A 21,491-nucleotide genomic window follows, 5' to 3' on the forward strand; every position below is an offset into this window, starting at 1 on the left:
GAAGGCGGGGGTAACATGTCGGAAGCGATCATACCAGCACTAAAGCACCGGATCCCATCAGAACTCCGAAGTTAAGCGTGCTTGGGTGAGAGTAGTACTAGGATGGGTGACCTCCTGGGAAGTCCTCGTGTTGAATTCCATTTTTACTTATTTTTTGTGCCTCGTGACAAACATATCGCATGTGCGCGATATATATTAATCCCGTTATATTATTTTTGACATTTGCGATATGTTTTAGCTCGCTGCTCATTGGTCACGCGTCTAGAGGCGGTTTTGTGGCACGAGGAGCGCGTTTTGAAAGGTGTAAAAAAATACGTGTTGCTGCGGTATAGAGGGAGGTGTGGAAACCGTGGTAAACTCGTCTCCGTGTTTCAGGGGGGGAGTAAGTAGTATATATAGGGCATTATCCATTATTAGGCAACGGTTGTAATGGTAGTAAGAATGGCAATCATCTTTGAAGTGGACCTGGGAGTGGCAAGCATAAGGGACGAAGGCGGGGGTAACATGTCGGATGCGATCATACCAGCACTAAATGACCGGATCCCATCACAACTCCGAAGTTAAGCGTGCTTGGGCGAGAGTAGTACTAGGATGGGTGACCTCCTGGAAAATCCTCGTGTTGCATTCCCTTTTTAATTATTTTTTGCGCCTCGTGACAAACATATCGCATGTGCGCGATATATATTAACCCCGTTATATTATTTTTGACATTTGCGATATGTTTTAGCTCGCTGCTCATTGGCACGCGTCTAGAGGCGGCTTTGTGGCGCGAGGAGCGCGTTCTGAAAGGGGTAAAAAAATACGTGTTGCTGCGGTATAGAGGGTGGGGTGGAAACCGTGGTAAACTCGTCTCCGTGTTTGAGGGGGTAGTAAGTAGTATATATAGGGCATTATCCATTATTAGGCAACGGTTGTAATGGTAGTAAGAATGGCAATCATCTTTGCAGTGGACCTGGGAGTGGCAAGCATAAGGGACGAAGGCGGGGGTAACATGTAGGATGCGATCATACCAGCACTAAAGCACCGGATCCCATCAGAACTCCGAAGTGAAGCGTGCTTGGGCGAGAGTAGTACTAGGATGGGTGACCTCCTGGGAAGTCCTCGTGTTCCATTCCCTTTTTAATTATTTTTTGCGCGTCGTGACAAACATATCGCATGTGCGCGATATATATTAACCCCGTTATATTATTTTTGACATTTGCGATATGTTTTAGCTCGCTGCTCATTGGTCACGCGTCTAGAGGCGGCATTGTGGCGCGAGGAGCGCGTTCTGAAATGGGTAAAAAAATACGTGTTGCTGCGGTATAGAGGGAGGGGTGGAAACCGTGGTAAACTTGTCTCCGTGTTTGAGGGGGGGGAGTAAGTAGTATATATAGGGCATTATCCATTATTAGGCAACGGTTGTAATGGTAGTAAGAATGACAATCATCTTTGCAGTGGACCTGGGAGTGGCAAGCATAAGGGACGAAGGCGGGGGTAACATGTTGGAAGCGATCATACCAGCACTAAAGCACCGGATCCCATCAGAACTCCGAAGTGAAGCGTGCTTGGGTGAGAGTAGTACTAGGATGGGTGACCTCCTGGGAAGTCCTCGTGTTGAATTCCATTTTTACTTATTTTTTGTGCCTCGTGACAAACATATCGCATGTGCGCGATATATATTAATCACGTTATATTATTATTGACATTTGCGATATGTTTTAGCTCGCTGCTCATTGGTCACGCGTCTAGAGGCGGTTTTGTGGCGCGAGGAGCGCGTTTTGAAAGGTGTAAAAAATACGTGTTGCTGCGGTATAGAGGGAGGTGTGGAAACCGTGGTAAACTCGTCTCCGTGTTTGAGGGGGGGGGAGTAAGTAGTATATATAGGGCATTATCCATTATTAGGCAACGGTTGTAATGGTAGTAAGAATGGCAATCATCTTTGAAGTGGACCTGGGAGTGGCAAGCATAAGGGACGAAGGCGGGGGTAACATGTCGGATGCGATCATACCAACACTTAATGACCGGATCCCATCAGAACTCCGAAGTTAAGCGTGCTTGGGCGAGAGTAGTACAAGGATGGGTGACCTCCTGGAAAATCCTCGTGTTGCATTCCCTTTTTAATTATTTTTTGCGCCTCGTGACAAACATATCGCATGTGCGCGATATATATTAACCCCGTTATATTATTTTTGACATTTGCGATATGTTTTAGCTCGCTGCTCATTGGCACGCGTCTAGAGGCGGCTTTGTGGCGCGAGGAGCGCGTTCTGAAAGGGGTAAAAAAATACGTGTTGCTGCGGTATAGAGGGAGGGGTGGAAACCGTGGTAAACTCGTCTCCGTGTTTGAGGGGGGGGAGTAAGTAGTATATATAGGGCATTATCCATTATTAGGCAACGGTTGTAATGGTAGTAAGAATGACAATCATCTTTGCAGTGGACCTGGGAGTGGCAAGGATAAGGGACGAAGGCGGGGGTAACATGTGGGATGCGATCATAGCAGCACTAAAGCACCGGATCCCATCAGAACTCCGAAGTTAAGCGTGCTTGGGTAAGAGTAGTCCTAGGATGGGTGACCTCGTGGGAAGTCCTCGTGTTGCATTCCCTTTTTAATTATTTTTTGCGGCTCGTGACAAACATATCGCATGTGCGCGATATATATTAACCCCGTTATATTATTTTTGACATTTGCGATATGTTTTAGCTCGCTGCTCATTGGTCACGCGTCTAGAGGCGGCTTTGTGGCGCGAGGAGCGCGTTCTGAAAGGGGTAAAAAAATACGTGTTGTTGCGGTATAGAGGGAGGGGTGGAAACCTTGGTAAACTCGTCTCCGTGTTTGAGGGGGGGAGTAAGTAGTATATATAGGGCATTATCCATTATTAGGCAACGGTTGTAATGGTAGTAAGAATGACAATCATCTTTGCAGTGGACCTGGGAGTGGCAAGCATAAGGGACGAAGGCGGGGGTAACATGTCGGAAGCGATCATACCAGCACTAAAGCACCGGATCCCATCAGAACTCCGAAGTTAAGCGTGCTTGGGTGAGAGTAGTACTAGGATGGGTGACCTCCTGGTAAGTCCTCATGTTGAATTCCATTTTTACTTATTTTTTGTGCCTCGTGACAAACATATCGCATGTGCGCGATATATATTAATCCCGTTATATTATTTTTGACATTTGCGATATGTTTTAGCTCGCTGCTCATTGGTCACGCGTCTAGAGGCGGTTTTGTGGCGCGAGGAGCGCGTTTTGAAAGGTGTAAAAAAATACGTGTTGCTGCGGTATAGAGGGAGGTGTGGAAACCGTGGTAAACTCGTCTCCGTGTTTGAGGGGGGGGGGAGTAAGTAGTATATATAGGGCATTATCCATTATTAGGCAACGGTTGTAATGGTAGTAAGAATGGCAATCATCTTTGAAGTGGACCTGGGAGTGGCAAGCATAAGGGACGAAGGCGGGGGTAACATGTCGGATGCGATCATACCAACACTAAATGACCGGATCCCATCAGAACTCCGAAGTTAAGCGTGCTTGGGCGAGAGTAGTACAAGGATGGGTGACCTCCTGGAAAATCCTCGTGTTGCATTCCCTTTTTAATTATTTTTTGCGCCTCGTGACAAACATATCGCATGTGCGCGATATATATTAACCCCGTTATATTATTTTTGACATTTGCGATATGTTTTAGCTCGCTGCTCATTGGCACGCGTCTAGAGGCGGCTTTGTGGCGCGAGGAGCGCGTTCTGAAAGGGGTAAAAAAATACGTGTTGCTGCGGTATAGAGGGTGGGGTGGAAACCGTGGTAAACTCGTCTCCGTGTTTGAGGGGGGGAGTAAGTAGTATATATATAGGGCATTATCCATTATTAGGCAACGGTTGTAATGGTAGTAAGAATGGCAATCATCTTTGCAGTGGACCTGGGAGTGGCAAGCATAAGGGACGAAGGCGGGGGTAACATGTAGGATGCGATCATACCAGCACTAAAGCACCGGATCCCATCAGAACTCCGAAGTGAAGCGTGCTTGGGCGAGAGTAGTACTAGGATGGGTGACCTCCTGGGAAGTCCTCGTGTTGCATTCCCTTTTTAATTATTTTTTGCGCGTCGTGACAAACATATCGCATGTGCGCGATATATATTAACCCCGTTATATTATTTTTGACATTTGCGATATGTTTTAGCTCGCTGCTCATTGGTCACGCGTCTAGAGGCGGCATTGTGGCGCGAGGAGCGCGTTCTGAAATGGGTAAAAAAATACGTGTTGCTGCGGTATAGAGGGAGGGGTGGAAACCGTGGTAAACTCGTCTCCGTGTTTGAGGGGGGGGGAGTAAGTAGTATATATAGGGCATTATCCATTATTAGGCAACGGTTGTAATGGTAGTAAGAATGACAATTATCTTTGCAGTGGACCTGGGAGTGGCAAGCATAAGGGACGAAGGCGGGGGTAACATGTCGGAAGCGATCATACCAGCACTAAAGCACCGGATCCCATCAGAACTCCGAAGTTAAGCGTGCTTGGGTGAGAGTAGTACTAGGATGGGTGCCCTCCTGGGAAGTCCTCGTGTTGAATTCCTTTTTTCCTAATTTTTTTTGCCTCGTGACAAACATATCGCATGTGCGCGATATATATTAATCCCGTTATATTATTTTTGACATTTGCGATATGTTTTAGGTCGCTGCTCATTGGTCACGCGTCTAGAGGCGGTTTTGTGGCGCGAGGAGCGCGTTTTGAAAGGTGTAAAAAAATACGTGTTGCTGCGGTATAGAGGGAGGTGTGGAAACCGTGGTAAACTCGTCTCCGTGTTTGAGGGGGGGGGGAGTAAGTAGTATATATAGGGCATTATCCATTATTAGGCAACGGTTGTAATGGTAGTAAGAATGGCAATCATCTTTGAAGTGGACCTGGGAGTGGCAAGCATAAGGGACGAAGGCGGGGGTAACATGTCGGATGCGATCATACCAGCACTAAATGACCGGATCCCATCAGAACTCCGAAGTTAAGCGTGCTTGGGCGAGAGTAGTACTAGGATGGGTGACCTCCTGGAAAATCCTCGTGTTGCATTCCCTTTTTAATTATTTTTTGCGCCTCGTGACAAACATATCGCATGTGCGCGATATATATTAACCCCGTTATATTATTTTTGACATTTGCGATATGTTTTAGCTCGCTGCTCATTGGCACGCGTCTAGAGGCGGCTTTGTGGCGCGAGGAGCGCGTTCTGAAAGGGGTAAAAAAATACGTGTTGCTGCGGTATAGAGGGTGGGGTGGAAACCGTGGTAAACTCGTCTCCGCGTTTGAGGGGGGGAGTAAGTAGTATATATAGGGCATTATCCATTATTAGGCAACGGTTGTAATGGTAGTAAGAATGGCAATCATCTTTGTAGTGGACCTGGGAGTGGCAAGCATAAGGGACGAAGGCGGGGGTAACATGTAGGATGCGATCATACCAGCACTAAAGCACCGGATCCCATCAGAACTCCGAAGTGAAGCGTGCTTGGGCGAGAGTAGTACTAGGATGGGTGACCTCCTGGGAAGTCCTCGTGTTGCATTCCCTTTTTAATTATTTTTTGCGCGTCGTGACAAACATATCGCATGTGCGCGATATATATTAACCCCGTTATATTATTTTTGACATTTGCGATATTTTTTAGCTCGCTGCTCATTGGTCACGCGTCTAGAGGCGGCATTGTGGCGCGAGGAGCGCGTTCTGAAATGGGTAAAAAAATACGTGTTGCTGCGGTATAGAGGGAGGGGTGGAAACCGTGGTAAACTCGTCTCCGTGTTTGAGGGGAGGGAGTAAGTAGTATATATAGGGCATTATCCATTATTAGGCAACGGTTGTAATGGTAGTAAGAATGACAATTATCTTTGCAGTGGACCTGGGAGTGGCAAGCATAAGGGACGAAAGCGGGGGTAACATGTCGGAAGCGATCATACCAGCACTAAAGCACCGGATCCCATCAGAACTCCGAAGTTAAGCGTGCTTGGGTGAGAGTAGTACTAGGATGGGTGACCTCCTGGGAAGTCCTTGTGTTGAATTCCATTTTTACTTATTTTTTGTGCCTCGTGACAAACATATCGCATGTGCGCGATATATATTAATCCCGTTATATTATTTTTGACATTTGCGATATGTTTTAGCTCGCTGCTCATTGGTCACGCGTCTAGAGGCGGTTTTGTGGCGCGAGGAGCGCGTTTTGAAAGGTGTAAAAAAATACGTGTTGCTGCGGTATAGAGGGAGGTGTGGAAACCGTGGTAAACTCGTCTCCGTGTTTGAGGGGGGGGAGTAAGTAGTATATATAGGGCATTATCCATTATTAGGCAACGGTTGTAATGGTAGTAAGAATGGCAATCATCTTTGAAGTGGACCTGGGAGTGGCAAGCATAAGGGACGAAGGCGGGGGTAACATGTCGGATGCGATCATACCAGCACTAAATGACCGGATCCCATCAGAACTCCGAAGTTAAGCGTGCTTGGGCGAGAGTAGTACTAGGATGGGTGACCTCCTGGAAAATCCTCGTGTTGCATTCCCTTTTTAATTATTTTTTGCGCCTCGTGACAAACATATCGCATGTGCGCGATATATATTAACCCCGTTATATTATTTTTGACATTTGCGATATGTTTTAGCTCGCTGCTCATTGGCACGCGTCTAGAGGCGGCTTTGTGGCGCGAGGAGCGCGTTCTGAAAGGGGTAAAAAAATACGTGTTGCTGCGGTATAGAGGGTGGGGTGGAAACCGTGGTAAACTCGTCTCCGTGTTTGAGGGGGCGAGTAAGTAGTATATATAGGGCATTATCCATTATTAGGCAACGGTTGTAATGGTAGTAAGAATGGCAATCATCTTTGCAGTGGACCTGGGAGTGGCAAGCATAAGGGACGAAGGCGGGGGTAACATGTAGGATGCGATCATACCAGCACTAAAGCACCGGATCCCATCAGAACTCCGAAGTGAAGCGTGCTTGGGCGAGAGTAGTACTTGGATGGGTGACCTCCTGGAAAGTCCTCGTGTTGCATTCCCTTTTTAATTATTTTTTGCGCGTCGTGACAAACATATCGCATGTTGGCGATATATATTAACCCCGTTATATTATTTTTGACATTTGCGATATGTTTTAGCTCGCTGCTCATTGGTCACGCGTCTAGAGGCGGCATTGTGGCGCGAGGAGCGCGTTCTGAAAGGGGTAAAAAAATACGTGTTGCTGCGGTATAGAGGGAGGGGTGGAAACCGTGGTAAACTCGTCTCCGTGTTTGAGGGGGGGGAGTAAGTAGTATATATAGGGCATTATCCATTATTAGGCAACGGTTGTAATGGTAGTAAGAATGACAATAATCTTTGCAGTGGACCTGGGAGTGGCAAGCATAAGGGACGAAGGCGGGGGTAACATGTCGGATGCGATCATACCAGCACTAAAGCACCGGATCCCATCAGAACTCTGTAGTTAAGCGTGCTTGGGCAAGAGTAGTACTAGGATGGGTGACCTCTTGGGAAGTCCTCGTGTTGCATTCCCTTTTTAATTATCTTTTGCGCCTCGTGACAAACATATCGCATGTGTGCTATATATATTAACCCCGTTATATTATTTTTGACATTTGTGATATGTTTTAGCTCGCTGCTCATTGGTCACGCGTCTAGAGGCGGCTTTGTGGCGCGAGGAGCGCGTTCTGAAAGGGGTAAAAAATACGTGTTGCTGCGGTATAGAGGGAGGGGTGGAAACCGTGGTAAACTCGTCTCCGTGTTTGAGGGGGGGGAGTAAGTAGTATATATAGGGCATTATCTATTATTAGGCAACGGTTGTAATGGTAGTAATAATGACAATCATCTTTGAAGTGGACCTGGGAGTGGCAAGCATAAGGGACGAAGGCGGGGGTAACATGTCGGATGCGATCATACCAGCACTAAAGCACCGGATCCCATCAGAACTCCGTAGTTAAGCGTGCTTGGGCGAGAGTAGTACTAGGATGGGTGACCTCCTGGGAAGTCCTCGTGTTGCATTCCCTTTTTAATTATTTTTTGCGGCTCGTGACAAACATATCGCATGTGCGCGATATATATTAACCCCGTTATATTATTTTTGACATTTGCGATATGTTTTAGCTCGCTGCTCATTGGTCACGCGTCTAGAGGCGGTTTTGTGGCGCGAGGAGCGCGTTTTGAAAGGTGTAAAAAAATACGTGTTGCTGCGGTATAGAGGGAGGTGTGGAAACCGTGGTAAACTCGTCTCCGTGTTTGAGGGGGGGGAGTAAGTAGTATATATAGGGCATTATCCATTATTAGGCAACGGTTGTAATGGTAGTAAGAATGGCAATCATCTTTGCAGTGGACCTGGGAGTGGCAAGCATAAGGGACGAAGGCGGGGGTAACATGTCGGATGCGATCATACCAGCACTAAATGACCGGATCCCATCAGAACTCCGAAGTTAAGCGTGCTTGGGCGAGAGTAGTACTAGGATGGGTGACCTCCTGGAAAATCCTTGTGTTGCATTCCCTTTTTAATTATTTTTTGCGCCTCGTGACAAACATATCGCATGTGCGCGATATATATTAACCCCGTTATATTATTTTTGACATTTGCGATATGTTTTAGCTCGCTGCTCATTGGCACGCGTCTAGAGGCGGCTTTGTGGCGCGAGGAGCGCGTTCTGAAAGGGGTAAAAAAATAAGTGTTGCTGCGGTATAGAGGGTGGGGTGGAAACCGTGGTAAACTCGTCTCCGTGTTTGAGGGGGGGAGTAAGTAGTATATATAGGGCATTATCCATTATTAGGCAACGGTTGTAATGGTAGTAACAATGGCAATCATCTTTGCAGTGGACCTGGGAGTGGCAAGCATAAGGGACGAAGGCGGGGGTAACATGTAGGATGCGATCATACCAGCACTAAAGCACCGGATCCCATCAGAACTCCGAAGTGAAGCGTGCTTGGGTGAGAGTAGTACTAGGATGGGTGACCTCCTGGGAAGTCCTTGTGTTGCATTCCCTTTTTAATTATTTTTTGCGCGTCGTGACAAACATATCGCATGTGCGCGATATATATTAACCCCGTTATATTATTTTTGACATTTGCGATATGTTTTAGCTCGCTGCTCATTGGTCACGCGTCTAGAGGCGGCATTGTGGCGCGAGGAGCGCGTTCTGAAAGGGGTAAAAAAATACGTGTTGCTGCGGTATAGAGGGAGGGGTGGAAACCGTGGTAAACTCGTCTCCGTGTTTGAGGGGGGGGGAGTAAGTAGTATATATAGGGCATTATCCATTATTAGGCAACGGTTGTAATGGTAGTAAGAATGACAATCATCTTTGCAGTGGACCTGGGAGTGGCAAGCATAAGGGACGAAGGCGGGGGTAACATGTCGGATGCGATCATACCAGCACTAAAGCACCGGATCCCATCAGAACTCCGTAGTTAAGCGTGCTTGGGCGAGAGTAGTACTTGGATGGGTGACCTCCTGGGAAGTCCTCGTGTTGCATTCCCTTTTTAATTATTTTTTGCGCCTCCTGACAAACATATCGCATGTGCGCGATATATATTAACCCCGTTATATTATTTTTGACATTTGTGATATGTTTTAGCTCGCTGCTCATTGGTCACGCGTCTAGAGGCGGCTTTGTGGCGCGAGGAGAGCGTTCTGAAAGGGGTAAAAAATACGTGTTGCTGCGGTATAGAGGGAGGGGTGGAAACCGTGGTAAACTCGTCTCCGTGTTTGAGGGGGGGGGGAGTAAGTAGGATATATATAGGGCATTATCTATTATTAGGCAACGGTTGTAATGGTAGTAATAATGACAATCATCTTTGCAGTGGACCTGGGAGTGGCAAGCATAAGGGACGAAGGCGGGGGTAACATGTCGGATGCGATCATACCAGCACTAAAGCACCGGATCCCATCAGAACTCCGTAGTTAAGCGTGCTTGGGCGAGAGTAGTACTAGGATGGGTGACCTCCTGGGAAGTCCTCGTGTTGCATTCCCTTTTTAATTATTTTTTGCGGCTCGTGACAAACATATCGCATGTGCGCGATATATATTAACCCCGTTATATTATTTTTGACATTTGCGATATGTTTTAGCTCGCTGCTCATTGGTCACGCGTCTAGAGGCGGCTTTGTGGCGCGAGGAGCGCGTTCTGAAAGGGGTAAAAAAAATACGTGTTGCTGCGGTATATAGGGAGGGGTGGAAACCGTGGTAAACTCGTCTCCGTGTTTGAGGGGGGGGGAGTAAGTAGTATATATAGGGCATTATCCATTATTAGGCAACGGTTGTAATGGTAGTAAGAATGACAATCATCTTTGCAGTGGACCTGGGAGTGGCAAGCATAAGGGACGAAGGCGGGGATAACATGTCGGATGCGATCATGCCAGCACTAAAGCACCGGATCCCATCAGAACTCCGAAGTTAAGCGTGCTTGGGCGAGTGTAGTACTAGGATGGGTGACCTCCTGGGAAGTCCTCGTGTTGCATTCCCTTTTTAATTATTTTTTGCGCCTCGTGACAAACATATCGCATGTGCGCGATATATATTAACCCCGTTATATTATTTTTGACATTTGCGATATGTTTTAGCTCGCTGCTCATTGGCACGCGTCTAGAGGCGGCTTTGTGGCGCGAGGAGCGCGTTCTGAAAGGGGTAAAAAAATACGTGTTGCTGCGGTATAGAGGGTGGGGTGGAAACCGTGGTAAACTCGTCTCCGTGTTTGAGGGGGGGAGTAAGTAGTATATAGAGGGCATTATCCATTATTAGGCAACGGTTGTAATGGTAGTAAGAATGGCAATCATCTTTGCAGTGGACCTGGGAGTGGCAAGCATAAGGGACGAAGGCGGGGGTAACATGTAGGATGCGATCATACCAGCACTAAAGCACCGGATCCCATCAGAACTCCGTAGTTAAGCGTGCTTGGGCGAGAGTAGTACTAGGATGGGTGACCTCCTGGGAAGTCCTCGTGTTGCACTCCCTTTTTAATTATTTTTTGCGCGTCGTGACAAACATATCGCATGTGCGCGATATATATTAACCCCGTTATATTATTTTTGACATTTGCGATATGTTTTAGCTCGCTGCTCATTGGTCACGCGTCTAGAGGCGGCTTTGTGGCGCGAGGAGCGCGTTTTGAAAGGGGTAAAAAAATACGTGTTGCTGCGGTATAGAGGGAGGGGTGGAAACCGTGGTAAACTCGTCTCCGTGTTTGAGGGGGGGGAGTAAGTAGTATATATAGGGCATTATCTATTATTAGGCAACGGTTGTAATGGTAGTAAGAATGACAATCATCTTTGCAGTGGACCTGGGAGTGGCAAGCATAAGGGACGAAGGCGGGGGTAACATGTCGGAAGCGATCATACCAGCACTAAAGCACCGGATCCCATCAGAACTCCGAAGTTAAGCGTGCTTGGGTGAGAGTAGTACTAGGATGGGTGACCTCCTGGGAAGTCCTCGTGTTGAATTCCATTTTTACTTATTTTTTGTGCCTCGTGACAAACATATCGCATGTGCGCGATATATATTAATCCCGTTATATTATTTTTGACATTTGCGATATGTTTTAGCTCGCTGCTCATTGGTCACGCGTCTAGAGGCGGTTTTGTGGCGCGAGGAGCGCGTTTTGAAAGGTGTAAAAAAATACGTGTTGCTGCGGTATAGAGGGAGGTGTGGAAACCGTGGTAAACTCGTCTCCGTGTTTGAGGGGGGGGGGAGTAAGTAGTATATATAGGGCATTATCCATTATTAGGCAACGGTTGTAATGGTAGTAAGAATGCCAATCATCTTTGAAGTGGACCTGGGAGTGGCAAGCATAAGGGACGAAGGCGGGGGTAACATGTCGGATGCGATCATACCAACACTAAATGACCGGATCCCATCAGAACTCCGAAGTTAAGCGTGCTTGGGCGAGAGTAGTACAAGGATGGGTGACCTCCTGGAAAATCCTCGTGTTGCATTCCCTTTTTAATTATTTTTTGCGCCTCGTGACAAACATATCGCATGTGCGCGATATATATTAACCCCGTTATATTATTTTTGACATTTGCGATATGTTTTAGCTCGCTGCTCATTGGTCACGCGTCTAGAGGCGGCATTGTGGCGCGAGGAGCGCGTTCTGAAATGGGTAAAAAAATACGTGTTGCTGCGGTATAGAGGGAGGGGTGGAAACCGTGGTAAACTCGTCTCCGTGTTTGAGGGGGGGGGAGTAAGTAGTATATATAGGGCATTATCCATTATTAGGCAACGGTTGTAATGGTAGTAAGAATGACAATTATCTTTGCAGTGGACCTGGGAGTGGCAAGCATAAGGGACGAAGGCGGGGGTAACATGTCGGAAGCGATCATACCAGCACTAAAGCACCGGATCCCATCAGAACTCCGAAGTTAAGCGTGCTTGCGTGAGAGTAGTACTAGGATGGGTGACCTCCTGGGAAGTCCTCGTGTTGAAATCCATTTTTACTTATTTTTTGTGCCTCGTGACAAACATATCGCATGTGCGCGATATATATTAATCCCGTTATATTCTTTTTGACATTTGCGATATGTTTTAGCTCGCTGCTCATTGGTCACGCGTCTAGAGGCGGTTTTGTGGCGCGAGGAGCGCGTTTTGAAAGGTGTAAAAAAATACGTGTTGCTGCGGTATAGAGGGAGGTGTGGAAACCGTGGTAAACTCGTCTCCGTGTTTGAGGGGGGGGGGGAGTAAGTAGTATATATAGGGCATTATCCATTATTAGGCAACGGTTGTAATGGTAGTAAGAATGGCAATCATCTTTGAAGTGGACCTGGGAGTGGCAAGCATAAGGGACGAAGGCGGGGGTAACATGTCGGATGCGATCATACCAGCACTAAATGACCGGATCCCATCAGAACTCCGAAGTTAAGCGTGCTTGGGCGAGAGTAGTACTAGGATGGGTGACCTCCTGGAAAATCCTCGTGTTGCATTCCCTTTTTAATTATTTTTTGCGCCTCGTGACAAACATATCGCATGTGCGCGATATATATTAACCCCGTTATATTATTTTTGACATTTGCGATATGTTTTAGCTCGCTGCTCATTGGCACGCGTCTAGAGGCGGCTTTGTGGCGCGAGGAGCGCGTTCTGAAAGGGGTAAAAAAATACGTGTTGCTGCGGTATAGAGGGTGGGGTGGAAACCATGGTAAACTCGTCTCCGTGTTTGAGGGGGGGAGTAAGTAGTATATATAGGGCATTATCCATGATTAGGCAACGGTTGTAATGGTAGTAAGAATGGCAATCATCTTTGCAGTGGACCTGGGAGTGGCAAGCATAAGGGACGAAGGCGGGGGTAACATGTAGGATGCGATCATACCAGCACTAAAGCACCGGATCCCATCAGAACTCCGAAGTGAAGCGTGCTTGGGCGAGAGTAGTACTAGGATGGGTGACCTCCTGGGAAGTCCTCGTGTTGCATTCCCTTTTTAATTATTTTTTGCACGTCGTGACAAACATATCGCATGTGCGCGATATATATTAACCCCGTTATATTATTTTTGACATTTGCGATATGTTTTAGCTCGCTGCTCATTGGTCACGCGTCTAGAGGCGGCATTGTGGCGCGAGGAGCGCGTTCTGAAAGGGGTAAAAAAATACGTGTTGCTGCGGTATAGAGGGAGGGGTGGAAACCGTGGTAAACTCGTCTCCGTGTTTGAGGGGGGGAGTAAGTAGTATATATAGGGCATTATCCATTATTAGGCAACGGTTGTAATGGTAGTAAGAATGACAATCATCTTTGCAGTGGACCTGGGAGTGGCAAGCATAAGGGACGAAGGCGGGGGTAACATGTGGGATGCGATCATAGCAGCACTAAAGCACCGGATCCCATCAGAACTCCGAAGTTAAGCGTGCTTGAGTGAGAGTAGTACTAGGATGGGTGACCTCGTGGGAAGTCCTCGTGTTGCGTTCCCTTTTTAATTATTTTTTGCGCCTCGTGACAAACATATCGCATGTGCGCGATATATATTAACCCCGTTATATTATTTTTGACATTTGCGATATGTTTTAGCTCGCTGCTCATTGGTCACGCGTCTAGAGGCGGCTTTGTGGCGCGAGGAGCGCGTTCTGAAAGGGGTAAAAAATACGTGTTGCTGCGGTATAGAGGGAGGGGTGGAAACCGTGGTAAACTCGTCTCCGTGTTTGAGGGGGGGGGGGGAAGTAGTATATATAGGGCATTATCCATTATTAGGCAACGGTTGTAATGGTAGTAAGAATGACAATCATCTTTGTAGTGGACCTGGGAATGGCAAGCATAAGGGACGAAGGCGGGGGTAACATGTGGGATGCGATGATAGCAGCACTAAAGCACCGGATCCCATCAGAACTCCGAAGTTAAGCGTGCTTGAGTGAGAGTAGTACTAGGATGGGTGACCTCGTGGGAAGTCCTCGTGTTGCGTTCCCTTTTTAATTATTTTTTGCGCCTCGTGACAAACATATCGCATGTGCGCGATATATATTAACCCCGTTATATTATTTTTGACATTTGCGATATGTTTTAGCTCGCTGCTCATTGGTCACGCGTCTAGAGGCGGCTTTGTGGCGCGAGGAGCGCGTTCTGAAAGGGGTAAAAAATACGTGTTGCTGCGGTTTAGAGGGAGGGGTGGAAACCGTGGTAAACTCGTCTCCGTGTTTGAGGGGGGGGGAAGTAGTATATATAGGGCATTATCCATTATTAGGCAACGGTTGTAATGGTAGTAAGAATGACAATCATCTTTGTAGTGGACCTGGGAATGGCAAGCATAAGGGACGAAGGCGGGGGTAACATGTCGGATGCGATCATACCAGCACTAAAGCACCGGATCCCATCAGAACTCCGAAGTTAAGCGTGCTTAGGCTAGAGTAGTACTAGGATGGGTGACCTCCTGGGAAGTCCTTGTCTTGCATTCCATTTTTACTTATTTTTTGTGCCTCGTGACAAACATATCGCATGTGCGCGATATATATTAATCCCGTTATATTATTTTTGACATTTGCGATATGTTTTAGCTCGCTGCTCATTGGTCACGCGTCTAGAGGCGGTTTTGTGGCGCGAGGAGCGCGTTCTGAAAGGGGTAAAAAAATACTTGTTGCTGCGGTATACAGGGAGGGGTGGAAACCGTGGTAAACTCGTCTCCGTGTTTGAGGGGGGGGGGAGTAAGTAGTATATATAGGGCATTATCCATTATTAGGCAACGGTTGTAATGGTAGTAAGAATGACAATCATCTTTGCAGTGGACCTGGGAGTGGCAAGCATAAGGGACGAAGGCGGGGGCAACATATCGGATGCAATCATACCATCCCTAAAGCACCGGATCCCATAAGAACTCCGAAGTTAAGCGTGCTTGGACGAGAGTAGTACTAGGATGGGTGACCTCCTGGGAAGTCCTCGTGTTGCATTCCCTTTTTAATTATTTTTTGCGCCTCATGACAAACATATCACATGTGCGCGATATATATTAACCCCGTTATATTATTTTTGACATTTGCGATATGTTTTAGCTCGCTGCTCATTGCTCATGCATCTAGAGGCGGCTTTGTGGCGCGAGGAGCGCGTTCTGAAAGGGGTAAAAAATACGTGTTGCTGCGGTATAGAGGGAGGGGTGGAAACCGTGGTAAACTCGTCTCCGTGTTTGAGGGGGAGGAGTAAGTAGTATATATAGGGCATTATCCATTATTAGGCAACGGTTGTAATGGTAGTAAGAATGACAATCATCTTTGCAGTGGACCTGGGAGTGGCAAGCATAAGGGACGAAGGCGGGGGTAACATGTGGGATGCGATCATAGCAGCACTAAATGACCGGATCCCATAAGAACTCCGAAGTTAAGCGTGCTTGGGCGAGAGTAGTACTAGGATGGGTGACCTCCTGGAAAATCCTCGTGTTGCATTCCCTTTTTAATTATTTTTTGCGCCTCGTGACAAACATATCGCATGTGCGCGATATATATTAACCCCGTTATATTATTTTTGACTGCGATATGTTTTAGCTCGCTGCTCATTGGTCACGCGTCTAGAGGCGGCTTTGTGGCGCGAGGAGCGCGTTCTGAAAGGGGTAAAAAAATACTTGTTGCTGCGGTATAGAGGGAGGGGAAAGGGGTAAAAAAATACTTGTTGCTGCGGTATAGAGGGAGGGGTGGAAACCGTGGTAAACTCTTCTCCGTGTTTGAGGGGGGGAGTAAGTAGTATATATAGGGCATTATCCATTATTAGGCAACGGTTGTAATGGTAGTAAGAATGACAATCATCTTTGCAGTGGACGTGGGAGTGGCAAGCATAAGGGACGAAGGCGGGGGTAACATGTCGGATGCGATCATACCAGCACTAAAGCACCGGATCCCATCAGAACTCCGTAGTTAAGCGTGCTTGGGCGAGAGTAGTACTAGGATGGGTGACCTCCTGGGAAGTCCTCGTGTTGCATTCCAGTTTTACTTATTTTTTGTGCCTCGTGACAAACATATCGCATGTGCGCGATATATATTAATCCCGTTATATTATTTTTGACATTTGCGATATGTTTTAGCTCGCTGCTCATTGGTCACGCGTCTAGAGGCGGTTTTGTAGCACGAGGAGCGCGTTTTGAAAGGTGTAAAAAAATACGTGTTGCTGCGGTATAGAGGGAGGGGTGGAAACCGTGGTAAACTCGTCTCCGTGTTTGAGGGGGGGGGGAGTAAGTAGTATATATAGGGCATTATCCATTATTAGGCAACGGTTGTAATGGTAGTAAGAATGGCAATCATCTTTGCAGTGGACCTGGGAGTGGCAAGCATAAGGGACGAAGGCGGGGGTAACATGTCGGATGCGATCATACCATCACTAAATGACCGGATGCATTCCAGTTTTACTTATTTTTTGTGCCTCGTGACAAACATATCGCATGTGCGCGATATATATTAATCCCGTTATATTATTTTTGACATTTGCGATATGTTTTAGCTCGCTGCTCATTGGTCACGCGTCTAGAGGCGGTTTTGTAGCACGAGGAGCGCGTTTTGAAAGGTGTAAAAAAATACGTGTTGCTGCGGTATAGAGGGAGGGGTGGAAACCGTGGTAAACTCGTCTCCGTGTTTGAGGGGGGGGGGAGTAAGTAGTATATATAGGGCATTATCCATTATTAGGCAACGGTTGTAATGGTAGTAAGAATGGCAATCATCTTTGCAGTGGACCTGGGAGTGGCAAGCATAAGGGACGAAGGCGGGGGTAACATGTCGGATGCGATCATACCATCACTAAATGACCGGATCCCATCAGAACTCCGAAGTTAAGCGTGCTTGGGCGAGAGTAGTACTAGGATGGGTGACCTCCTGGAAAATCCTCGTGTTGCATTCCCTTTTTAATTATTTTTTGCGCCTCGTGACAAACATATCGCATGTGCGCGATATATATTAACCCCGTTATATTATTTTTGACATTTGCGATATGTTTTAGCTCGCTGCTCATTGGTCACGCGTCTAGAGGCGGCTTTGTGGCGCGAGGAGCGCGTTCTGAAAGGGGTAAAAAAATACGTGTTGCTGCGGTATAGAGGGAGGGGTGGAAACCGTGGTAAACTCGTCTCCGTGTTTGAGGGGGGGGGAGTAAGTAGTATATATAGGGCATTATCCATTATTAGGCAACGGTTGTAATGGTAGTAAGAATGACAATCATCTTTGCAGTGGACCTGGGAGTGGCAAGCATAAGGGACGAAGGTGGGGGTAACATGTCGGATGCGATCATACCAGCACTAAAGCACCGGATCCCATCAGAACTCCGAAGTTAAGCGTGCTTGGGCGAGAGTAGTACTAGGATGGGTGACCTCCTGGGAAGTCCTCGTGTTGCATTCCCTTTTTAATTATTTTTTGCGCTTCGTGACAAACATATCGCATGTGCGCGATATATATTAACCCCGTTATATTATTTTTGACATTTGCGATATGTTTTAGCTCGCTGCTCATTGGCACGCGTCTAGAGGCGGCTTTGTGGCGCGAGGAGCGCGTTCTGAAAGGGGTAAAAAATACGTGTTGCTGCGGTATAGAGGGTGGGGTGGAAACCGTGGTAAACTCGTCTCCGTGTTTGAGGGGGGGAGTAAGTAGTATATATAGGGCATTATCCATTATTAGGCAACGGTTGTAATGGTAGTAAGAATGGCAATCATCTTTGCAGTGGACCTGGGAGTGGCAAGCATAAGGGACGAAGGCGGGGGTAACATATCGGATGCGATCATACCAGCACTAAATCACCGGATCCCATCAAAACTTCGAAGTTAAGCGTGCTTGGGCGAGAGTAGTACCAGGATGGGTGACCTCCTGGGAAGTCCTCGTGTTGCATTCCTTTCTTTATTATTTTTTGCGCCTCGTGACAAACATATCGCATGTGCGCGATATATATTAACCTCGTTATATTATTTTTGACATTTGCGATATGTTTTAGCTCGCTGCTCATTGGTCACGCGTCTAGAGGCGGCTTTGTGGCGCGAGGAGCGCGTTCTGAAAGGGGTAAAAATATACGTGTTGCTGCGGTATAGAGGGAGGGGTGGAAACCGTGGTAAACTCGTCTCCGTGTTTGAGGGGGGGGAGTAAGTAGTATATATAGGGCATTATCCATTATCAGGCAACGGTTGTAATGGTAGTAAGAATGACAATCATCTTTGCAGTGGACCTGGGAGTGGCAAGCATAAGGGACGAAGGCGGGGGTAACATGTCGGATGCGATCATACCAGCACTAAAGCACCGGATCCCATCAGAACTCCGTAGTTAAGCGTGCTTGGGCGAGAGTAGTACTAGGATGGGTGGCCTCCTGGGAAGTCCTCGTGTTGCATTCCCTTTTTAATTATTTTTTGCGGCTCGTGACAAACATATCGCATGTGCGCGATATATATTAACCCCGTTATATTATTTTTGACATTTGCGATATGTTTTAGCTCGCTGCTCATTGGTCACGCGTCTAGAGGCGGCTTTGTGGCGCGAGGAGCGCGTTCTGAAAGGGGTAAGAAAATACGTGTTGCTGCGGTATAGAGGGAGGGGTGGAAACCGTGGTAAACTCGTCTCTGTGTTTGAGGGGGGGAGTAAGTAGTATATATAGGGCATTATCCATTATTAGGCAACGGTTGTAATGGTAGTAAGAATGACAATCATCTTTGCAGTGGACCTGGGAGTGGCAAGCATAAGGGACGAAGGCGGGGGTAACATGTCGGATGCGATCATACCAGCACTAAAGCACCGGATCCCATCAGAACTCCGAAGTTAAGCGTGCTTGGGCGAGAGTAGTACTAGGATGGGTGACCTCCTGGAAAATCCTCGTGTTGCATTCCCTTTCTAATTATTTTTTGCGCCTCGTGCCAAACATATCGCATGTGCGCGATATATATTAACCCCGTTATATTATTTTTGACATTTGCGATATGTTTTAGCTCGCTGCTCATTGGTCACGCGTCTAGAGGCGGATTTGTGGCGCGAGGAGCGCGTTCTGAAAGGGGTAAAAAAATACGTGTTGCTGCGGTATAGAGGGAGGGGTGGAAACCGTGGTAAACTCGTCTCCGTGTTTGAGGCGGGGGGAGTAAGTAGTATATATAGGGCATTATCCATTATTAGGCAACGGTTGTAATGGTAGTAAGAATGACAATCATCTTTGCAGTGGACCTGGGAGTGGCAAGCATAAGGGACGAAGGCGGGGGTAACATGTCGGATGCGATCATACCAGCACTAAAGCACCGGATCCCATCAGAACTCCGTAGTTAAGCGTGCTTGGGCGAGAGTAGTACTAGGATGGGTGACCTCCTGGGAAGTCCTCGTGTTGCATTCCCTTTTTAATTATTTTTTGCGGCTCGTGACAAACATATCGCATGTGCGCGATATATATTAACCCCGTTATATTATTTTTGACATTTGCGATATGTTTTAGCTCGCTGCTCATTGGTCACGCGTCTAGAGGCGGCTTTGTGGCGCGAGGAGCGCGTTCTGAAAGGGGTAAAAAAATACGTGTTGCTGCGGTATAGAGGGAGGGGTGGAAACCGTGGTAAACTCGTCTCTGTGTTTGAGGGGGGGAGTAAGTAGTATATATAGGGCATTATCCATTATTAGGCAACGGTTGTAATGGTAGTAAGAATGACAATCATCTTTGCAGTGGACCTGGGAGTGGCAACATAAGGGACGAAGGCGGGGGTAACATGTCGGATGCGATCATACCAGCACTAAAGCACCGGATCCCATCAGAACTCCGAAGTTAAGCGTGCTTGGGCGAGAGTAGTACTAGGATGGGTGACCTCCTGGAAAATCCTCGTGTTGCATTCCCTTTCTAATTATTTTTTGCGCCTCGTGCCAAACATATCGCATGTGCGCGATATATATTAACCCCGTTATATTATTTTTGACATTTGCGATATGTTTTAGCTCGCTGCTCATTGGTCACGCGTCTAGAGGCGGATTTGTGGCGCGAGGAGCGCGTTCTGAAAGGGGTAAAAAAATACGTGTTGCTGCGGTATAGAGGGAGGGGTGGAAACCGTGGTAAACTCGTCTCCGTGTTTGAGGCGGGGGGGAGTAAGTAGTATATATAGGGCATTATCCATTATTAGGCAACGGTTGTAATGGTAGTAAGAATGACAATCATCTTTGCAGTGGACCTGGGAGTGGCAAGCATAAGGGACGAAGGCGGGGGTAACATGTCGGATGCGATCATACCAGCACTAAAGCACCGGATCCCATCAGAACTCCGTAGTTAAGCGTGCTTGGGCGAGAGTAGTACTAGGATGGGTGACCTCCTGGGAAGTCCTCGTGTTGCATTCCCTTTTTAATTATTTTTTGCGGCTCGTGACAAACATATCGCATGTGCGCGATATATATTAACCCCGTTATATTATTTTTGACATTTGCGATATGTTTTAGCTCGCTGCTCATTGGTCACGCGTCTAGAGGCGGCTTTGTGGCGCGAGGAGCGCGTTCTGAAAGGGGTAAAAAAATACGTGTTGCTGCGGTATAGAGGGAGGGGTGGAAACCGTGGTAAACTCGTCTCTGTGTTTGAGGGGGGGAGTAAGTAGTATATATAGGGCATTATCCATTATTAGGCAACGGTTGTAATGGTAGTAAGAATGACAATCATCTTTGCAGTGGACCTGGGAGTGGCAACATAAGGGACGAAGGCGGGGGTAACATGTCGGATGCGATCATACCAGCACTAAAGCACCGGATCCCATCAGAACTCCGAAGTTAAGCGTGCTTGGGCGAGAGTAGTACTAGGATGGGTGACCTCCTGGAAAATCCTCGTGTTGCATTCCCTTTCTAATTATTTTTTGCGCCTCGTGCCAAACATATCGCATGTGCGCGATATATATTAACCCCGTTATATTATTTTTGACATTTGCGATATGTTTTAGCTCGCTGCTCATTGGTCACGCGTCTAGAGGCGGATTTGTGGCGCGAGGAGCGCGTTCTGAAAGGGGTAAAAAAATACGTGTTGCTGCGGTATAGAGGTAGGGGTGGAAACCGTGGTAAACTCGTCTCCGTGTTTGAGGCGAGGGGGAGTAAGTAGTATATATAGGGCATTATCCATTATTAGGCAACGGTTGTAATGGTAGTAAGAATGACAATCATCTTTGCAG

The 21,491-nt window shown here is 47.2% G+C and overlaps 43 non-coding genes across 43 annotated transcripts; all 43 read left to right on the top strand.

Annotated features, from left to right (window-relative positions):
* Positions 1-20: 20 nt before the first annotated feature.
* LOC141024165 (5S ribosomal RNA) lies at positions 21-139 on the top strand. Its single transcript, XR_012185762.1, has one exon. It is a non-coding gene; the product is annotated as a 5S ribosomal RNA (ribosomal RNA).
* A 370-nt stretch (positions 140-509) lies between these two features.
* On the top strand, positions 510-628 carry LOC141024498 (5S ribosomal RNA). Its single transcript, XR_012186096.1, has one exon. It is a non-coding gene; the product is annotated as a 5S ribosomal RNA (ribosomal RNA).
* Positions 629-996: 368 nt separating this feature from the next.
* Positions 997-1,115, top strand: LOC141023817 (5S ribosomal RNA). Its single transcript, XR_012185414.1, has one exon. It is a non-coding gene; the product is annotated as a 5S ribosomal RNA (ribosomal RNA).
* A 371-nt stretch (positions 1,116-1,486) lies between these two features.
* On the top strand, positions 1,487-1,605 carry LOC141024283 (5S ribosomal RNA). Its single transcript, XR_012185880.1, has one exon. It is a non-coding gene; the product is annotated as a 5S ribosomal RNA (ribosomal RNA).
* A 371-nt stretch (positions 1,606-1,976) lies between these two features.
* Positions 1,977-2,095, top strand: LOC141024517 (5S ribosomal RNA). Its single transcript, XR_012186115.1, has one exon. It is a non-coding gene; the product is annotated as a 5S ribosomal RNA (ribosomal RNA).
* Positions 2,096-2,465: 370 nt separating this feature from the next.
* Positions 2,466-2,584, top strand: LOC141024433 (5S ribosomal RNA). The gene has a single exon (XR_012186029.1). It is a non-coding gene; the product is annotated as a 5S ribosomal RNA (ribosomal RNA).
* A 370-nt stretch (positions 2,585-2,954) lies between these two features.
* Positions 2,955-3,073, top strand: LOC141024370 (5S ribosomal RNA). The gene has a single exon (XR_012185967.1). It is a non-coding gene; the product is annotated as a 5S ribosomal RNA (ribosomal RNA).
* Positions 3,074-3,446: 373 nt separating this feature from the next.
* On the top strand, positions 3,447-3,565 carry LOC141024504 (5S ribosomal RNA). Its single transcript, XR_012186102.1, has one exon. It is a non-coding gene; the product is annotated as a 5S ribosomal RNA (ribosomal RNA).
* Positions 3,566-3,936: 371 nt separating this feature from the next.
* On the top strand, positions 3,937-4,055 carry LOC141024740 (5S ribosomal RNA). The gene has a single exon (XR_012186237.1). It is a non-coding gene; the product is annotated as a 5S ribosomal RNA (ribosomal RNA).
* A 372-nt stretch (positions 4,056-4,427) lies between these two features.
* Positions 4,428-4,546, top strand: LOC141024318 (5S ribosomal RNA). The gene has a single exon (XR_012185915.1). It is a non-coding gene; the product is annotated as a 5S ribosomal RNA (ribosomal RNA).
* A 373-nt stretch (positions 4,547-4,919) lies between these two features.
* Positions 4,920-5,038, top strand: LOC141024187 (5S ribosomal RNA). The gene has a single exon (XR_012185784.1). It is a non-coding gene; the product is annotated as a 5S ribosomal RNA (ribosomal RNA).
* Positions 5,039-5,407: 369 nt separating this feature from the next.
* On the top strand, positions 5,408-5,526 carry LOC141024742 (5S ribosomal RNA). The gene has a single exon (XR_012186239.1). It is a non-coding gene; the product is annotated as a 5S ribosomal RNA (ribosomal RNA).
* A 371-nt stretch (positions 5,527-5,897) lies between these two features.
* On the top strand, positions 5,898-6,016 carry LOC141024272 (5S ribosomal RNA). Its single transcript, XR_012185869.1, has one exon. It is a non-coding gene; the product is annotated as a 5S ribosomal RNA (ribosomal RNA).
* Positions 6,017-6,387: 371 nt separating this feature from the next.
* LOC141024188 (5S ribosomal RNA) lies at positions 6,388-6,506 on the top strand. Its single transcript, XR_012185785.1, has one exon. It is a non-coding gene; the product is annotated as a 5S ribosomal RNA (ribosomal RNA).
* Positions 6,507-6,875: 369 nt separating this feature from the next.
* LOC141023625 (5S ribosomal RNA) lies at positions 6,876-6,994 on the top strand. Its single transcript, XR_012185225.1, has one exon. It is a non-coding gene; the product is annotated as a 5S ribosomal RNA (ribosomal RNA).
* Positions 6,995-7,365: 371 nt separating this feature from the next.
* LOC141023903 (5S ribosomal RNA) lies at positions 7,366-7,484 on the top strand. Its single transcript, XR_012185501.1, has one exon. It is a non-coding gene; the product is annotated as a 5S ribosomal RNA (ribosomal RNA).
* A 370-nt stretch (positions 7,485-7,854) lies between these two features.
* On the top strand, positions 7,855-7,973 carry LOC141024546 (5S ribosomal RNA). Its single transcript, XR_012186144.1, has one exon. It is a non-coding gene; the product is annotated as a 5S ribosomal RNA (ribosomal RNA).
* Positions 7,974-8,344: 371 nt separating this feature from the next.
* Positions 8,345-8,463, top strand: LOC141024278 (5S ribosomal RNA). Its single transcript, XR_012185875.1, has one exon. It is a non-coding gene; the product is annotated as a 5S ribosomal RNA (ribosomal RNA).
* A 369-nt stretch (positions 8,464-8,832) lies between these two features.
* LOC141023685 (5S ribosomal RNA) lies at positions 8,833-8,951 on the top strand. Its single transcript, XR_012185284.1, has one exon. It is a non-coding gene; the product is annotated as a 5S ribosomal RNA (ribosomal RNA).
* Positions 8,952-9,323: 372 nt separating this feature from the next.
* On the top strand, positions 9,324-9,442 carry LOC141024791 (5S ribosomal RNA). The gene has a single exon (XR_012186288.1). It is a non-coding gene; the product is annotated as a 5S ribosomal RNA (ribosomal RNA).
* A 374-nt stretch (positions 9,443-9,816) lies between these two features.
* LOC141024555 (5S ribosomal RNA) lies at positions 9,817-9,935 on the top strand. The gene has a single exon (XR_012186151.1). It is a non-coding gene; the product is annotated as a 5S ribosomal RNA (ribosomal RNA).
* A 373-nt stretch (positions 9,936-10,308) lies between these two features.
* On the top strand, positions 10,309-10,427 carry LOC141025087 (5S ribosomal RNA). The gene has a single exon (XR_012186584.1). It is a non-coding gene; the product is annotated as a 5S ribosomal RNA (ribosomal RNA).
* A 369-nt stretch (positions 10,428-10,796) lies between these two features.
* Positions 10,797-10,915, top strand: LOC141023509 (5S ribosomal RNA). Its single transcript, XR_012185108.1, has one exon. It is a non-coding gene; the product is annotated as a 5S ribosomal RNA (ribosomal RNA).
* Positions 10,916-11,286: 371 nt separating this feature from the next.
* LOC141024166 (5S ribosomal RNA) lies at positions 11,287-11,405 on the top strand. The gene has a single exon (XR_012185763.1). It is a non-coding gene; the product is annotated as a 5S ribosomal RNA (ribosomal RNA).
* Positions 11,406-11,778: 373 nt separating this feature from the next.
* LOC141024505 (5S ribosomal RNA) lies at positions 11,779-11,897 on the top strand. The gene has a single exon (XR_012186103.1). It is a non-coding gene; the product is annotated as a 5S ribosomal RNA (ribosomal RNA).
* A 372-nt stretch (positions 11,898-12,269) lies between these two features.
* LOC141024512 (5S ribosomal RNA) lies at positions 12,270-12,388 on the top strand. The gene has a single exon (XR_012186110.1). It is a non-coding gene; the product is annotated as a 5S ribosomal RNA (ribosomal RNA).
* A 374-nt stretch (positions 12,389-12,762) lies between these two features.
* On the top strand, positions 12,763-12,881 carry LOC141024190 (5S ribosomal RNA). Its single transcript, XR_012185787.1, has one exon. It is a non-coding gene; the product is annotated as a 5S ribosomal RNA (ribosomal RNA).
* Positions 12,882-13,250: 369 nt separating this feature from the next.
* LOC141024749 (5S ribosomal RNA) lies at positions 13,251-13,369 on the top strand. The gene has a single exon (XR_012186245.1). It is a non-coding gene; the product is annotated as a 5S ribosomal RNA (ribosomal RNA).
* A 370-nt stretch (positions 13,370-13,739) lies between these two features.
* LOC141024143 (5S ribosomal RNA) lies at positions 13,740-13,858 on the top strand. The gene has a single exon (XR_012185740.1). It is a non-coding gene; the product is annotated as a 5S ribosomal RNA (ribosomal RNA).
* A 371-nt stretch (positions 13,859-14,229) lies between these two features.
* Positions 14,230-14,348, top strand: LOC120971289 (5S ribosomal RNA). The gene has a single exon (XR_005765727.2). It is a non-coding gene; the product is annotated as a 5S ribosomal RNA (ribosomal RNA).
* Positions 14,349-14,716: 368 nt separating this feature from the next.
* Positions 14,717-14,835, top strand: LOC120971287 (5S ribosomal RNA). The gene has a single exon (XR_005765725.1). It is a non-coding gene; the product is annotated as a 5S ribosomal RNA (ribosomal RNA).
* A 373-nt stretch (positions 14,836-15,208) lies between these two features.
* LOC120971296 (5S ribosomal RNA) lies at positions 15,209-15,327 on the top strand. The gene has a single exon (XR_005765734.1). It is a non-coding gene; the product is annotated as a 5S ribosomal RNA (ribosomal RNA).
* Positions 15,328-15,697: 370 nt separating this feature from the next.
* On the top strand, positions 15,698-15,816 carry LOC120971307 (5S ribosomal RNA). Its single transcript, XR_005765744.1, has one exon. It is a non-coding gene; the product is annotated as a 5S ribosomal RNA (ribosomal RNA).
* Positions 15,817-16,227: 411 nt separating this feature from the next.
* LOC120971288 (5S ribosomal RNA) lies at positions 16,228-16,346 on the top strand. Its single transcript, XR_005765726.1, has one exon. It is a non-coding gene; the product is annotated as a 5S ribosomal RNA (ribosomal RNA).
* A 786-nt stretch (positions 16,347-17,132) lies between these two features.
* LOC120971304 (5S ribosomal RNA) lies at positions 17,133-17,251 on the top strand. The gene has a single exon (XR_005765742.1). It is a non-coding gene; the product is annotated as a 5S ribosomal RNA (ribosomal RNA).
* A 372-nt stretch (positions 17,252-17,623) lies between these two features.
* On the top strand, positions 17,624-17,742 carry LOC120971302 (5S ribosomal RNA). Its single transcript, XR_005765740.2, has one exon. It is a non-coding gene; the product is annotated as a 5S ribosomal RNA (ribosomal RNA).
* A 368-nt stretch (positions 17,743-18,110) lies between these two features.
* LOC120971301 (5S ribosomal RNA) lies at positions 18,111-18,229 on the top strand. Its single transcript, XR_005765739.2, has one exon. It is a non-coding gene; the product is annotated as a 5S ribosomal RNA (ribosomal RNA).
* A 371-nt stretch (positions 18,230-18,600) lies between these two features.
* LOC120971300 (5S ribosomal RNA) lies at positions 18,601-18,719 on the top strand. Its single transcript, XR_005765738.2, has one exon. It is a non-coding gene; the product is annotated as a 5S ribosomal RNA (ribosomal RNA).
* Positions 18,720-19,089: 370 nt separating this feature from the next.
* LOC120971277 (5S ribosomal RNA) lies at positions 19,090-19,208 on the top strand. The gene has a single exon (XR_005765715.2). It is a non-coding gene; the product is annotated as a 5S ribosomal RNA (ribosomal RNA).
* A 372-nt stretch (positions 19,209-19,580) lies between these two features.
* LOC120971290 (5S ribosomal RNA) lies at positions 19,581-19,699 on the top strand. Its single transcript, XR_005765728.2, has one exon. It is a non-coding gene; the product is annotated as a 5S ribosomal RNA (ribosomal RNA).
* A 369-nt stretch (positions 19,700-20,068) lies between these two features.
* LOC120971281 (5S ribosomal RNA) lies at positions 20,069-20,187 on the top strand. The gene has a single exon (XR_005765719.2). It is a non-coding gene; the product is annotated as a 5S ribosomal RNA (ribosomal RNA).
* Positions 20,188-20,560: 373 nt separating this feature from the next.
* Positions 20,561-20,679, top strand: LOC141024587 (5S ribosomal RNA). Its single transcript, XR_012186153.1, has one exon. It is a non-coding gene; the product is annotated as a 5S ribosomal RNA (ribosomal RNA).
* Positions 20,680-21,048: 369 nt separating this feature from the next.
* Positions 21,049-21,167, top strand: LOC141025165 (5S ribosomal RNA). The gene has a single exon (XR_012186663.1). It is a non-coding gene; the product is annotated as a 5S ribosomal RNA (ribosomal RNA).
* Positions 21,168-21,491: the final 324 nt, after the last annotated feature.

The sequence above is a fragment of the Aegilops tauschii genome, chromosome 5 (genome assembly GCF_002575655.3).
Source record: "Aegilops tauschii subsp. strangulata cultivar AL8/78 chromosome 5, Aet v6.0, whole genome shotgun sequence".
In the NCBI taxonomy this organism is placed as follows: Eukaryota; Viridiplantae; Streptophyta; class Magnoliopsida; order Poales; family Poaceae; genus Aegilops; species Aegilops tauschii.